The following is a 17396-nucleotide window of genomic DNA, read 5'->3' on the forward strand; positions in this document are numbered from 1 at the left end:
ACATGAGCATGCAGATTTGTCTGGTTCCAAGGTCTGAGATAACCACGGCGAAAGAGATGGGAAATAAATGTTGCATTAGGAAATAAACTAAATAGACTTTATGTTTATTATGCTGTTCATTTGCTTTGGGCCTTGTAACAAAAAGGGGGGAATTCAGGAGTGTGCCCAACAACATTAACAAAGGGTAATAAAAACCGTGGTGGGATGTGGCAAGGAAAGGTCTTCTGAGGCTGTGTCACGGTTTTCACAGAAAATGGGAAGAGAAACCTTGTAGAATGTAGATTTGCTAGCTAATGCAGCTTTAACAAATAATGCAAAAATATACAATTAACATACTAAAAATTTGGGAAACGAGTGAGCACCTCTCTTGCAGCACTGTTTTGCATCAAAACTATTGAGTGCTCGTACCCAGGAATCCATAATTAAAAGAGACAGCTGAAGATATCAGATCCCATATTTTGGACGTGCAGAAAATTACCTAGCCTGTTAATCAATAAGGAGCCATCTACAAATGCCAAATATGGCATTTCATTTCCTCCAAGAAGGGTTGGACGTGATGTTTTGATCCAGCTAGATTACGTGTAATAGGCTGGCTTGTCTGAATTACATCCCACTGAAGTTTTACAACATGTCAACTCAGCAGAGGATCCATCATTCCTTTGTTTTGACGTATTCTGTGCTTCTACTGATCACACTGTATCGTGGCCTTTTGCCTTCGCAATTTATCAACAACCTGGTACTCTGAATATAAATACTCATGAGAAGTGTTCTCCAAAGGGTAAGCAGTTTTCAAAAACGGTAAAAAATAAATATATGCTGCAAAAATCTAAATTGTTTTTTAGTTCTTTAGGCTCTAAAACTAATAGTTACAATTAAGAAATCGATTATTACCCATCTTATTTGGAAATAAATCACACTATGAAAATAATAAATGCATTGCACCCTGTATTTAGATGTGCAACTTTTCCACTGCTATCATGTATGTTTTCAGCTATCATTCTCACTGTTATATGGGTGCCAGTAGACCAGTGATAAGTTTACCTTTTTGTTCTCTGTGACCTCCTCAATCACACTACAAGATTATCTGACTTGAATGCATCTCATGCGAGAAAATCATACAGAGCATTATATGCCTAGCTGTAACCCCTGACACAACAGATGTTAATGTCATTCTCTTGGCTGGTTCCATGAAAACCTCGGAATAACTTAGCGTGATTCACAAGGTCATCTAGAATATACCTGTCTGTGAGTCATTCCCTTGGGGCTTTGATCCGAGGAAATCCTTGAATTTCTTATGCCCTTGGCTCTCTTGCCATGATGGCTGTCCTCATCCCGAGGGGAGGACATGGTGTGATTTTATTTATTCTTCATTTGCCTGTTCCCATTTACAACCCGAAGCAATCACGCACACATACCATGTTCCTCTTTTAATGCATTCACAAAGTAAACAAAACTCTTTCATTTATATGCATTTTCTTTAAAAGTAAATCGAACAAAAAAATACTTGAATGTTTAAAGAGGAAATACTGGATGACATGTGAGCCAAACAATGGCACATATATATTTGAAAACCAAAATAGAATAGGCTTGCTCAAAAACATTGCCTTGATCACTATATCTTAACATGCATGCGATTATTTAGTGCACACTTTTAACGCAATTTCGCTTGACATATCTAGTGCTCCCTTTGTTATTAAAAAGGTACATACAGCACACCAGTTGACCTAACTGCTAAACCAGCTGCGAGGGCTGTAAAGTAATACATGCTCAGTCCAACATCAGCAATTTTCAGCAAGGCAATGAGCCATCCTTCTTTGCATATGCTGACATTTATGACATGGCCCAAGGGGAGGCTGAATAGAAAATAGAGTCTTCTCCCTACTACCCTGTGCTGAACCACGAATCAGACCCTTTCTTTTTCCATCAGTTATATTATTTTGAGAGAAAATGTATACAGCTTTGTGTGGAAATTGTGGACTGGATCAATGGTGGTTCCCTGAGGATAACCACTTCTTTGGATCACCCTGAAAACCACTAAACCACCTCCACCCCACCACACTCAAGACCTGGGAATGTGAAAATGCCAAGGCCTTTCTCTGGTACGGAGGATTCTTGCAGCCATTACTGATGAGTGCTGTCCCCTGATTGAGCAGTGATCTTCGAAAATCACTTCAACCCGATTACAGGGAATGTCTTCTGGGATGTGAGATTCAAGTCTATGCCCTCCCCATGACCCTGCTCACACACGACCTAATTTCTCATCCAGTGTCGTCCTGATCAAATGGGGAGGTTGATGGCTTTCCGTCGCAGGTCCGATATCAATAAGGTTCCATTAAAGTGATTCTCATCAGCAACACCTCCCCTCATCCTCATTTTGTGTCGCCCCCCCTAAGATTTTTAGCATGCTCTGTCTGTTAATGACAATTTAACGGCCATGGTAACCCGGGCCCCATTACGTTCATTGCCTGGATCTGATAGAGAGGGTTGACATTTCGATTTTGAGTGTGCCGTTATCGCACCGCTGACCAGAGGAGTGCCATAGACACAGTTCAGAGGTCAACACCACCCAAAGCTTTGCCGTAGCTAGAATCTCATGCTAAAATAAGAGAGAAAAGATATCCATCGTCTTCCGTTCGACTGTGTTATTGGAGAAATCTACACTTCTACTTGTCATGTTCTCCACTCGATGAGGTCATTGAGTTCTCTTTTTTTCTCGTTTTTTTCATCTTTTTCAATTTGTTAATCATCTTGTGGTCTGATTGGTCTCACAAATTAGAGTCAAAGTTAATATTGCAATATAGTCTGATCGCAAACAAGGAGGAATCTGGGTGAATGGGGCATTTCACTTTCTTTCGCTTCACATTTTTGTGCCGTCTTCATCCAGCAGTTCAGTCACAACATCGAAGGACTGCTGAATCAAAGATCCGAAACAGACAGTAGGAAAATCATGCATTAATTGGTCCATGACTACCCATCACTATTTAGTCAGGTGGCGTTGTGAGGTGCTTTGCGGTTGATCCGGGTCAATAGCTTTATCCAGTAGCCAGTGAGGAATAGTCATGGACGGATAACTATTTGACGTGGGATTCTACATACAAAAGCTTTTGATTTATTGCGTCCTCATCTCTTTGTGAAGATAGTAAGCTGCAAGAATTCAATGAGGCTTCCGCTATCTCTCGTAATTACAACAGATTAGAACTTAAATCCTGGATGGGGAGCAGTCATGAGAAGAGATTAGATAAGATATGTCAAGTCAAGTGATGAGAACATTGGCAATTTACATCTGGCATTTCAAATTCACAACGAGAAAAGTGCTGTGGAACGTGAAGGTTGGCCGCACGGTCCTAATAAAGATAGAAGTCACATTTATTCATAACAGACATCAGCGTTCGTATGGAGGGCGGTACGAAGCCCTCCGCATGAGACAAGAGCAAATTGGTGTGTGAGAGATAAGAGTAGATAATAGCTGAACCTCCGATGAATTGTGGCATGAAATCAAGAAACATTGAAAAGTAACCTTAATTAAATATGCAGTGTACACTAAATTTCAAACGTTGAGTGCTGAAGTGTAACTGATCCTGATGTTTCATTATTTGAACACCGTTTGTTAATGATAAAATTGTGCATCTTGAATTTTATAGCACCCTCCTCACATTACAACAAACACATATTAAAACACAACAACTAGTTGTTCATGCTTTATCGGAAAATACATTTATATATACACCAATTAGGTGTTCCATATGAATACAACAGTTCAGTGAAATGAGAGTGAATTATGCAGAGAAACAGATACAAGCTTGGAGACTGGGGTAAACTTTACTCATTTCTACCCTATAGAACACAAGAGGGATGGTCACAAGTCATGTTTAAACAGCAAACACTTCTGATAAAAACGTGTGAACTTCTGCTTTCCCTGAAGTTGGCAGGCAACATGTATCTTAGATATTAGATAGAAATTAGAAATGAAACAGTGCTTGGGCCTAGAATATACAAAAGCCATTGCCTTTAGCAGAATGAGGACGGGCCAAAAGAACACAAACCTCTTTGTGAACAGACAAACACTAGAAGGGACAAAAGACAAAGTGGACTTGTGCAAGGGCTGTCGGTTATTAAGTTGGACTTCAGGGATGCTGAAGACCTCTGTCTCTCCAACAACCCGAGGCAGCGTCTGAGCCAATGAGATAAAAGCCTCTGTGTTTTGCGACAGAGCCAATCGGCAATACTCTGTCGAGGCCTGTGCCGATTAATCTCCATGGTGACATGAGCTTTGGAGGAATGGTCCTGTTAACTCTGAGCTGCCTGCTGAGCCCGGACTCCAAACACCCGCTGCTATTCCCTTCATCGTGTGGCACACACAAACTACCAGGCAACCTCAACCCCCCCCCCCCCCCCCCTTCCTGCCCCCCCCCAGCCCAAAGCATAAGGTACTTTGTAAGGGTTTACGTCTATGTTTGAGTTGCTTGCTACCTGTTCTTTCAAGAGTGTTGGGAGAAGAAGAAAAAAAAGCAGATCTCCACGGGAGTCCCTTGAACAATCTTTTGAAGAATTTCCTGTCAGAATAATTTATGCAAGTGCAGAATGCAGACATTTAAAACCAGCTCCGAAGCTCTTCGGCTTGCCATGCTATAGTGAGACTGGCAGGCTCGGTGAGCCTATCCTCCGAGACCCCCTGTAGCTGGAAGTTAGAGAGGCACTGACACATGTTCACTGTTTGGAACTATGGTGGAGTTGAACTAGTGGATCTCCCTGCTCCTCTGTTCAAACTGAGGTAAAATGTGTGTTAATGCTTTGATACTCAAAGAAAACTAAAAGTCTTTTTAGAGGAGGAATGAACCACAAGACAAAGTAATGGGGCGATTTTTGATATTGATGCAGTTTAGCGTTGCTACCCGTCCACTTCAGTTTCTGTAATGAGAAGTGTGAAGGGGACTGCTTTGATACATTGCTTGCCTGGGAAAAGTGCTTTTATTGGGTGCTGCCATGCAAGTTTATATGCTTGTCTGGTACAAATTCTCGCTGCCACAAGCAAATCATTGCATGGTAAAAGGTGTAATTATTTACCTTTACAAGTTTGGACATGTTTGCTGAAATCTTCACGGGTGAGTTTTGCAGTTTTGAAATCGATTGACCGATTCTTCGTTTGTAGACGTCTCCATCTTCCATCTATTCTCCCAATGCGCTCTCCTGTTGGAGTGCTCTGAAGAGGCTTCCTGAAAGCAGTTCAACCAGCTCCTGGTCTAATGTGCAATATTGGCCCGAAGAGCCACAAATTAGGCTGATGCCAAGGGTTTTTCCACTGCACTCGAGGCTTAGGGATCTGGAAGACTAAATAGGCAGCACTTATGGTTGGAAGAAATAGGATAAACAACCACAAAAAATGTAAGCAATAATGACTTCGAATTTGAAAGCCTTCTAAAGATGCTGTTAGCACAGGCTGTTAGCACAGGCTGTTGCACAGTGCGGTATTCAAGGTGTCCCCTGTCAACGTCACGGGGGCGGGGCCGAAACACTATGTCATTGGGACATGGGGTTCAATACCAGGAGACACCAGGCGACTCTTAAGAGGGTGAATTATATTCAAACAGACTTTACATGCATTTATACTATACATATTTTACTAGAGACGTGCAAAATAAATATGTAAACTGCATGCATACATGATTACATTTATATTTTTTTAGACCATTTAAAATAAATTATTTTTGAACATCTTTCCAAGGTGTTCCAATATAAGACTACATCTCTTCATTTTTATTCTTTAAGATGATAAAGTAATCCTCCAATATACAAATTTTGTAACTAGGGACGTCATTTTTTGTCTAAATCAGTCTTAAGGATTATGGATAGTTAATATAGAAAAAATTCTAAAATGTCAAAACGGCTTGACTTTTACAGAGTGAATAGTAAAGCAGATAATCTTACACAAAGGCAAAACCTTGTAACATCTTATATACTGAGAATACATTGGGTCCATCATATATGTTATGTTTGCCCTTTGAAACACCTGATTTTAAAAGGTTAAAGAAATTAGAACAGTTGAGAATTTAACATCTGGTAGTATTGGAATATAATGAGAGTTGATAAGAAAGGGGAGTACGTCATTGGCTCCTTCAGACACGAAAACGGCCCGCAAATATGGGTACATATCAAATTAAGATTTTCTTTCTTCAATTGCATTTCAATGGCTCTTCAAGTACTGAGATAAAACGTAAGACTTTATTGCATATTTAATGCCACTTTGATCGTACTTTTTTCCATCATGGCATTGAAAACATTGAATCGAAAATATTCAATCCAAAAAGGGTTGTATAAGACTGCATATTTTTATTATGAGTTCATACTATAACAAGAATGCAATCTAGTGAGTAACATAGACTGTATAAAATGAAAGTTCCTTGAAGGTGTTTTTTTTTTTAATTTGACTGAAAACACAGTCATCTGTGAGTTGCCCAATTCCATACCAATTTATTTCTTTAAGTTCCACACAATTGAGAACCCCAGACTGATGCCTCTGTTGCTAAGCACTGAAGACAGATCAATTCAAAAGAACAGAGAAAATTATGTTCTTTTTTTCATAGATCACCATCAAGTAGAGTTTTGTATACGTTTGTTTGCATTTGTTTGTGTATTCACTCAAGTGGACTTGAGTGATTTTTATGGCTGAGCCTCAACATAATAATCCACTCCCATCTTCAAGAAACTCAAGTCTTTATTCAAAAACACATTTGGAGGCTAGCCTAAAAGCATCCATATCTTATATGAAATACAAATATATGCTCATTCATTCATCACCCGGCCGTTCCACAACCTATTTAAGACCAATACACCATTCAGGACCTCATATTTGTTATTAATGACTGGCTAACACCATGAATAAGTTCCAATGGCTAACCCTCATAAAGAACCACTATATTCTCTTGCGGTGGAAGGGAAAGAAAAAACAAACTCACTCCTTCTTTACAGACCACAGGTCCCAAGATAAAACACCCGGGCGTGCGGCCGAGGTGGGACGCGCGTATTGCCTTTCAAGTCGTGTCCCGGTAAACGACCGCATGAACCGGCGTTGGCCGCGACGGCGGCGAGATAAGCGGAAATGGCAATGTTGTGACGGCGCTGACACCGTCTCATAACCCTGCATAACAGATCCGTCTGGTCTATTTGTCCGCCTTGCTCTGAGTGCATGAACCTATCCCTCTGTTCGCCGCATCGCTCCCGGCGTGATACATGAAACAGAATGTGACAGTGGGGGTAATGGAGCGGGCTTGTTTGTCTTCATGTGTATTCAGTCTGTGCGCACACGCAAACATGCACACACTCCCACACACACTCCCCCCCTCGCTCACACACACACACACACACAGGCACACGCACGCACTCATCTCCCCGAGCAACGTTGGACAAGACCCAATTGAAAGGTGGGGTCAAGATGATTGACGGTAATCTCTTGTCTTATCGTGTTGATTTAGATTCGATGTGACGCGTGAGGAGGATGCCAAGTGTGTTTACGTGTGTGTGTGTGTGTGTGTGTGTGTGTGTGTGTGTGTGTGTGTGTGTGTGTGTGTGTGTGTGTGTGTGTGTGGGTGTGCATGAAGGGTGGGGGGGTCTGAAAAGGAGAAAGGTAAAGGGTGAGGGAGAACATAGAGCCGTGCTTCTCCCCCTGGGAATTTCATCCTGAGTGTATGAGCTTGGGAGGGGGAGGGGTTCCTGTTTTTGCTCTGGATAAAGTATGCGCTGTGGTGGAAGATATGTATTTGTATTCACTCAAGGAGGATTTGTACACCAGGTAATACAAATCAGGTAACATGGCGATGCCCCGGAATGTTTTATGGACAGCAGCTCTCTGCGTTGGCGATAAACCACGGGCACGGGAACATTTCCTCTACACGGTGAAAAACAACACTTCGCGACACGTCGGACATTCATGTCCCCGCGAGATTTGTCCCCAAAATAAACTCACATTTCGCACGGCGTCTGAAACGCAGCAGATAAAATATGGAAAGCGACAGTATTAATCAGAACCGGGGACATTTGCATATTACAAATTATTTTAGAAGGGGATTACTTGAAGCAGCACATACAGCTGGAGCTTTTTTTATTCATGAGTCATTTATTGCTTCCTATCATATATGCAGTATCACAGAAACCTCTCGGCGATAAAAGGGACCATTAATATTTAAACCCAGCGCAGCGTACTGCATATAGAAAGATCTTCTACAGTGGGGGATACGGCAATAATTGAACAACACTCAGCCATAGCATCCCAGTCGGAGAGGAATCAACCATTGCAATATCTCCTCTCCAGCGTCACCCTGCTAGGTGAAGTGGTATGTGTGTTTCTATGTGTAGTTATGTTTCTGTGTGTGTGTGTGTGTGTGTGTGTGTGTGTGTGTGTGTGTGTGTGTGTGTCTGTGTCTGTGTCTGTGTGTGTGTGTGTGTGTGTGTGTGTGTGCATGTATGTGTGAGCGTGTGTGCTCTGTCATCCGTAGGCCTGGAAGGCTAATCGCAAAGTAAACAAACAACTACAAATGTGTCGTAATGGGAGCTCTGCTACTCTGGCGAGTGCAGATTACAATGACAGCGAATCAATGGGCCCACATAACATTGGCCCTGATTTAAAACCCTGGTATAGGCTGAAGTCCCCACAGTCTTCTATGGGGGGCTTGAGAACTCCCCATTTCTCCAATGTGACACCAAATGATCTGTAAATAATTACTTTCCAGAGCGGTTTCTCCTTTCAATTGGCAGGTATAAACCGTTGGGATGGAAAACTGGTGAGTTCCGCTCTGGACGTATGAGTCATCACAGTCTAACAAGTTATGGCCATAACGGTCCTTCAATTCATGAACTTAACAACCACAGATGAGATCAGGCAAGTTTCCCACATTTATTTCTAGCCAGTTGAGATAAAAAAGGAACGGTGACTGCATGTGTGAGAGGAGACTCGGGCGAAATGCATGCGTAAATACATGAATAAATGAATGCGTTCCTTGAGGGATCAATTAGCAAAAAACACATTGAAGAAATAGCCACAGCTGCAGAACACGGTTCAGGAGATGATATAAGACGCCGGTGGTAACAAATGACACCCATGCCCCCCTGGCAGTGATATAGGGAGCTCCAACCTTTGGAGATAGGTGGGTGGGCGATAATGTTGTCCCTAAGGCCCGGCTAAACCCAACACCCATAGCCATCTCCCTCCCGTTTGGGGGATTGTTTGTAGAATCCCTCTTTCTCTCTCACGAACACACACACACACATACATACACAGACACATACAAGCACATACTCACACACACACACACACACACACACACACACACACACACACACACACACACACACACACACACACACACACACACAGAGATACACACACATAAATATACACACACACTGACATACACAGACGCACACACATAAACACACCCAAACGCGCACACAATCCCGTTATCCACCCAAGAGACTTCGGTGCTGTGGGTGAGACCACACATGCATCACTTCAATTTATCATTCTCTCAGGGCAAGCTTTGCAAGCGCCCCGCCGCAGCCCTAGATGGGCCGATATGAAACACAGCCAGATGCTGGCTCCCCGGCATCTCAATGTGCTGAGACGGCAAGCATGCGGTGTCAAAAATGAGGATTAAGCCATTGTGGCCTTGCAGGTATAAACAAACACGGGGCATCTGTCTTAATATTGCCTCCAATGTGCCGTTGTTATCACGTCCCCAATTGGTCTGGTGACTTTCTTCTTCTTTTTTTTTGAGGTCTCTCTGTTGACGCCCTACAGTATCAGTATGTCACCAGTGTGGCGGTACGCGTGCTTTACCTTTCCAGAATGTCATCTTGGTTTGTTCTCAAATCCTTTCTGCCGATTCCAATAACACGTTAATCCAGTGATATGCTCACAGCTTATTCGGACATCAATGGAATGAGCTGTAATATGGCGTTGTAGTTAATAAGGTGGTCTGTTTATGGTTTGTGGTAGATTCATGGGCCCAGTCCAGCATGGGGTATGCATTTTCTAGTTGGTATATGTTGGTAAAGGAATTCTCCAAACTCTAAGAATATGAAGGTTAGGGGTATTTGGGATCTTACATTGGGCATAAGCAGGATCACATGCATGCGATTGGCTGAATGAAGAAAATGTAGGAATGTAGTGTTGTTTACCTTGATTGTAAAACACTGAATGAGTCCGGTAAATCTCCGGTAAATTGGTTATGTTATCTGCAGGGAACAACTTAAACAACAATGAAATACTATTCACAGTGGTCTGCCAGGTTCTTCAGTTACAATTTCCCTAATAGTGCAATCAATTTAAATAAAACCCCCATTGAGTAATGGTTTTTTTTTTAATGTAAAAGAAGTCTATTTCCAGTAAATCAAATATGCAATGGGATGCCCGCAGCGTGTGGTCAAGTGGAGCATGCATTGTGGTTTATAGGGTCAGGATTGTTGTGCAACTCCATCAGTCTTCTTCCTTTACAAACTTGTCAACCATACAAACGAATCAGCAAGTACAATTTATTATTTGAAAGCTTATTATCCTTTTTCCTTAAGCATACGAGTGCACACAGCAGGACACAGACATGGTCAGGGTTGGAAATGATTCTCAATAAAACCTCAACTTGGAAGAGGAATCTCGCAACACATGTTTTTGCTTCATTCCCATTTTCCATTTTGTAATTTGACTTGATGTGATGATGAAGGTATTTAAACACAAAATAAGTATCTGCTGAGACAAACATATCCTTTGATCGAGAAAAGTCACTTTCAAAGGGTGTTAACCAGAGAATCAAGACTTGAGACAGAAGGATTCAGTCAAAATCTGTATTTCAGTTCCTGCGTTCAGGTCTTACATTCTGAAATGACCTTGTTTGACCTTTTCCTCTTCAGATATTTGTTCAACGTCAGCAGTGCCCTCAAACTGACTCATAGAACAGTCATTAAAACAGTATGAAAATACATACCTTTTAGAGTTTCAATTTGGTCCAGGCAACTCTGTCCCACATACCATACTAGTTCAGATATCAGTTTGTTTGTTGGCACCCAGTCCGCCAATGCATCCTTCATAGTGCATTCTCTGCGATATCAGAGTTCCACTGTGCAACACTCAAAACGACGTTGCAATAAAGGAAAGTGTCATGAAGTCGATCTAGTCTATATCAACTACAACTACAGTGCTGCGGTCATAAAGAGAGACCGATTTCCTCGCTTGTTATAATAAGCGATGTCGTAATGTTTACTCTCATGATGTACAAAAGTCAATGGAAGCCCATGGCTTGGACCAAGCAATAACAAACAAGCCAACTGGAATGATTCACACCGCTGCTTTTGTGTAGCGGCCCGAATACAACAGACTGCAATATAATACCGATGCCTACAGGTGGAAACTTCTCAAAGATAATATACAAAGAATATATAGATACAAGCTGGAACCATGGTCCATCTTTAGCCCAGAGGCAACAAAGATGAACTCTAAGTGTTTTGGCGTTCACATTCCTTCTTTCACAACAGAGCAGATTCAGCCAGGCAATCAATGCTCGATCTGTGCTCGACTTGTTCTATGGACATTTTATCAACACAGACAATGCAGTATTTACCCTACAGGGGGGCAGCTTCGAGGCCACATACTCATTGGTGCAAGCGGTTTTCTAGTTCTTGCCCGATGTACTGTATATAACTTGACTCTTTGGCATGGATCCATCACGACTTTGACGCCGCACTTCAAAGAGAATGGCCCGAAGATGAACAAGAGATCAGATTTAGAATGAATCAATTGCTGGTTACTTTATCGTTGAGATCTGTGTATGGGGGGGCCTTCGGGGTATGCTGATTCCACAACAGGGAAAACATTTGTGTGTATGTACAATGGAAGGGTGGTGCGTTAGTAGGGATGCCAAATCCAATTGTGCTTGAGGAGCTTGTGTAGTGCATCAACAGCATATAGTACGCTCTATGCACACACAGAACAAATGTCAAGAACAACAAAGTTCACCCGGCAAAACCAAAAGAACGAAAACGTATGCTTTAATCACACATCTGATATCGCTGTTTGGAGATGGGGCACACTCACTCGCAAAATATGTTTCGCATTGGCCTTCCGTACCGCTTTTATTTGGGTTAGGGTTTTTATGTCATGGGGGTGTATAAAGGGAAGAAAAGAAGAAGCATGCCCTTTTGAGTAAGTGCACAGACAGCACAATTCCTTGATAAAGAAGGACTAGTCAAAGGATAGAAGCCCATTTATTCCATGCAAGACAAAACAGTGAGAGAGGGAGTGCCCTCTGAACCTCGATGCTGGGCTGACGGCCTCCAATAGTCCTTGTCAGCAAGAAAGCCTGCTCCCAGAATAGGCTGGGTTGGATCCATGCAGCCCGGTCTAGCGGGCATAATGACCACCAAGGTTCCTCTGGCGGCGCTGGAACAACTACAGCACTGTGTGTAGATGAGGGCATCGCTGGGTAATGACCCAGGTGATGGTGGCAGGAGAAGCAAACACAAAGAATAAATCACACCATATGGCACTGTTGTGTGCATGGGAATGTGGTTATTGTCGCTGTGTTTCTCTTGTTGTGTGTTATCATGTCGACATTATAGCACATTAGTGTTACGTACTTGGTGGTTATACGAGGCGGCGTGGGTTGGTATTGCTGACATTACAAGCAAGTGAGAAAGGCCACCAGATGTAGAGATATGGCAAACACATTGCAAAGGTTCATCCCCTTGTGAGTGCAGGAGTATACATAAGCAGGGTGTTATTGTGAGGTAAGATAGGTCATTGTACATTACTTAAATATATATACATAATGGTCTCCTATCTCACTGCTATATGTGTACACATCATGTGGTTCGCCTTCTGAATTTTCAGTTCAATCTGAAGAAGCCCTTCTGCTCCTCTGCTTTGGCTGAGGTGCTCCAATAGAGGCAGAGACGGGGGAGAGAGAGGAAGAGGGAGGAAGAGAGAGAGAGAGAGAGACGGAGAGATAGCGAGACAGAGACAGAGAGAGAGAGAGAGACGGAGAGAGATAGAGATAGTGAGAGAGAGAGAGAGAGAGAGAGAGAGAGAGAGAGAGAGAGAGAGAGAGGAGAGAGAGAGAGAGAGAGAGGAGAGAGAGAGAGATAGTGAGGAGAGAGAGAGAGAGAGAGAGAAAGAGGGAGAGAGAGAAACGGAGAGATAGCGAGAGAGAGATAGTGAGGGAGAGAGAGAGATAGTGAGGGAGAGAGAGAGAGAGAGACACACACAGAGAGACACAAATTATTCCTCTGGAGCGAACTACTACACACTACGGTTTCTAGTCCAAAAAAAAGAAAACCCTCTACAAAACCTTGTAGAGGTGAGCTCTACAATACAGCTGTCTTCTGGAGCTTCTCGGCAGGCAAGAACGGTGACAGATTTCCCGCTAAATCCGATTGAGTATGAAATACAGCAAAAAAATTTACTCAATAGTTGTGGTTTATAGTACTTTTTTAATTGCATTTTCTTTCTGTGTAAATAAATATATGCTCAGTTTGCGGCAATTCTTTTTTAAAGAAAATACTGAGAAATTTATCCATTCTACGCGACCTTCCCATTTTGAAAAAATGGTCAGTGTTTTTTCATATATTTTCGAACGCTTGAAAATGTACCTGCTTGACTACCAATCTAGCCTGGCGCAATCATTACAGGAAAAAGCCAACTGCCTCAATACTGAAGCACACATGGAGTAACGCTAGACCATAAAATCGTACCAAAAAACGTATCCTTCAATAGCTTATAGTTAAAATATTGTTAATATCCAAAAAAACATTGAGCCCTCTACAAGTTATATTCTGATGAAATCTCACATATTTGAACATTTGTGAGATTTCATCATTCACAATCAACATTGTGAATGATGCAATACAGAGGCTATCATTTGTTCAAAATGAATGATATCTTTGCATGATATTTAATAAAATTTCTAAAACAAAACCGCCCCTTAATCAACCACAACGTGGTTATCAATCAACCATTACCAATTATACTTGATTGCAACCTTTCTTAATCGATTAAGTTGGATTCTCACCTCCGGTTCATGGCATCACAACTCGCCATCGGTCTGCTGGGGTATCAGATCATTTTTTTTTTGGAGGAGGAGGAGGCGGAGGTGGTTGGGGTGGAGTCTGACTTGATTAAAATTGTGCAAATGATGCCCTTTACCTTGAGGTACTGGGGATTTAGAGCTGGAATAAATCATATCTGCATTGCAGGAGCAGTTGCACCCTCACCCCTCCTACCACTCTCATCCAGGCCTTCCTCCAAGGAGGACCCCAACAGGAAGGGGAGGAAATAAATCTGGAGTGTTCAAGGGATTGACTCAGATCTAAAGATGACCTCACCTGACATGTACATGAAAGAAAAAATATGATATATAGCGCATCATTTTGGAGTCGATAGAGGTGATACAAGAAACTAAAACAAGTGTTGTTCTTGAATTGTTATTCATTAATTATGGTTTGAAGGGACCTAGTTTCAAATGAAGCCTACTTGGTTCCATCACTGATTAAACTGATGTTTTGTAGCCAGACCTCTGTGTTACTGCACTGGACTTTCAGGCAGAAGCATTGAATAATAAATCACATTAAATCCAGCACAGTTTAGAATGATGTGCTGGATCTACTTTCCTTTTGGTCATACACATCGAATCGACCAAAGCAATTAAATGGTAACTCACTGTCCCTAAGATGCTGTCTTATCTCTTTAGCTATGACCCATGGGCCTGGTCCTTTTGTGTCACCAAGGCAAAAGCATGTACGAGAACTGCAGAACCGGTGTGTACACACAGACACATACACACACAAATACAGTTTGGTACTCGGAGAGAGAGGCTGCTAGCCGAGGAATTTATTTGCTACAACATGTTCTCTTTTGTGATGTCTTATAAAAATGTTTTTGTCACGGTCAGTAATTGAAAATTATGCTCCCCATTCTAGAACAATCCCTTATTAGACTGAACGGCTGGCATTTCAGGGAGAAAAGGGAATTTGTGACAGTTCTTCATTAGACAATTGGTAATAAATACAAAATGGTAGCTATTTACACAGCCTTAATTAGTTACTCATTCACATTCCGAACCCAGCCTCAATACATATATACTTGCAATCCACAATCCAGCAAGCAATATTTGATTCATGTTTTTCTTCTTTGTTGACTGCGGTGGATAAAGAGAAGGCCAATTCCACGTCATCTGTCAAGGGTAGCCTAGATGAAACCAGGAAATTTTATCAAGAATGCTTTTCTTTAAATATACCTTACCCCTCGCCAACTATTATGGATATGACATGGAGTTACGATGGTGACAATGTGTTATGTGCTGTAAAAATATCTCTTTCTTCTGCATGTACCTTGAACCCATCAACCCATATAAGACACTTTTATGTTGAAATGAGATTCGAAGTGATTCTATATTGTCAATGAAACATGAGTTCAGTAAGAGCTCAATGTGCCCACAAAAAAAACATTACTTTCCCATTCAAATATACATTTCCTGTCATCATGGAGCATATAAAGAAATGATATGCTCAATGATGACAATTTATCGTGACAAAGACAATATTATACTGCAACAGTGATGGCTGTCTCATATCCATCCAGAGTGACAGCGTTTATTTTCCCCAGCCTAATGGTTAGCAGAATATATATATATATATATATATAAGATATATTTATTACACTTGAGCTCTTCTCAATGCAACGGAATGCTCCGTTCACTTGCATGGGCCTTCACATCTTCCGGCGGTAAATTATTTTTTGATAATTCACCGTTGCTAAGCATATAATGACCGCTGTCAAGGAAAGTGGATTTTTTTCTGTCTTTTGTTTCACTCCGCAAGTAGTCCGGTAACTTATCAACCCCACTGTACTCGGTTGCTAAGCGACGACAACGTCTTTGGCGGACTATTACTCTGCTGATCAACACTACGAATGCTGGGAAGACACATCGTGTGAAGTTATGTTTTCGTTTTGGCAAGTAGCCGTGTAATAAGTGGGATAAGTATAGAACGTCACCGGTCATTATCGCCGGTCATTATCGCAAATAAGCCCCTTCAGGGCGACGCAAGACCCCTCCGCTTCACGTCGGTGTCCGGTTCGCCCCAGGGCTTATTTCCCGATAATGACCACATAACCGGCGTTCGATAGATTATCCCTAACATATATATAAATATTCTTCCAGATCTGAGTTAGCACGCATGTAGATGGCTAATAAACTGGCAAGGTGAATTGTCCTTACTTTGCCTTTTCATTAGGTAGCTCACTGCAGTACCTGGTCCACTAGCCTACATACAAACGACCGTCAGGTAATATATATAAGGGGCCTCAGTGTCTCCAGCTAATAGTAATTGCCTCTCTCTGCATTAAAGACAGTGTGATATTACAATGGCCTTTTTCACCTTGTTATCTCATTTCCCTGTCTTATTATACAGTATATTCCCCTATTATGGCACTTCTGTTAGTCGACTAGTTTATGCTTGGCCAACTGGGGGATAGAACTGAATGATGTATGTAGCCAGGTTGAAGAGTAGTGTGGGAACAGCAGCGACAACAACAAACAAAACTTGCAAAAACTACGTGCTTGCACCGTCTCTCTCTCTTAGACACTGTAAGGTTGTCCGCCCGCCACTGCGGCGCCGGTGTCAAGGTGCTAGCCCATGCGCGGAAAAGACCATTCATTAAAGGAGAGAACACGCAGCCCGTCCTTGCATCCTCATGCATATAATGGGCTCTTCCTCTGCCTTCAGAGCCCCTAAACGGCGCCACACTGGGGACATGAGCGCAGAAAGCAGGTCTTTTAGCCGCTTGTAACTGGAATAATCAAGCAACCTTCGCTCCTTAAAATGCTCGTTTGGGCGACACTCCTTTCCATGCCACCCCCCCCCCCCCCACACTCCCTCCACCCTGCTGTTTCTTTAAGCCTAGGTCATTCGCAGAACAAATAAAATATGATTAAATGTATATGGAATGTATGTGGCATATACCAATGTCAGTGGTAGCCTCCGAAAAATCGTTAAAAAGCCCAGAAGGGGTTTTACCATATTATTGGAGAGACTCTGGAGGAGGTGGACGGCAGGTTTGTGGAGTCAGATGCTTTGCATTTTATGGGACCAGAGGTGTTCTGAGGTTATCAAGAAAAAAAGGAACAACGATATCTGCATGAAATATCATGTGGTTTAAAAATTCAAACTCTGGAGCACTCAAAACACACAGAATCTCATGTTTTTGCTTGTTGGGAACTGCACCTGGCTTGCTTGGCAAATGAACAGCATGGTGAGAGGGATAATAACAAAAAAGTCATGATTTTTATTAGAACTAAAATGGCGGGTCCTACATATATCCTGCTATTTTAATTGGTGTAGAGAAGCAAGTATGTGCATCC

This window comes from Gadus chalcogrammus, chromosome 20, assembly GCF_026213295.1.
Source record: "Gadus chalcogrammus isolate NIFS_2021 chromosome 20, NIFS_Gcha_1.0, whole genome shotgun sequence".
Taxonomy (NCBI): domain Eukaryota; kingdom Metazoa; phylum Chordata; class Actinopteri; order Gadiformes; family Gadidae; genus Gadus; species Gadus chalcogrammus.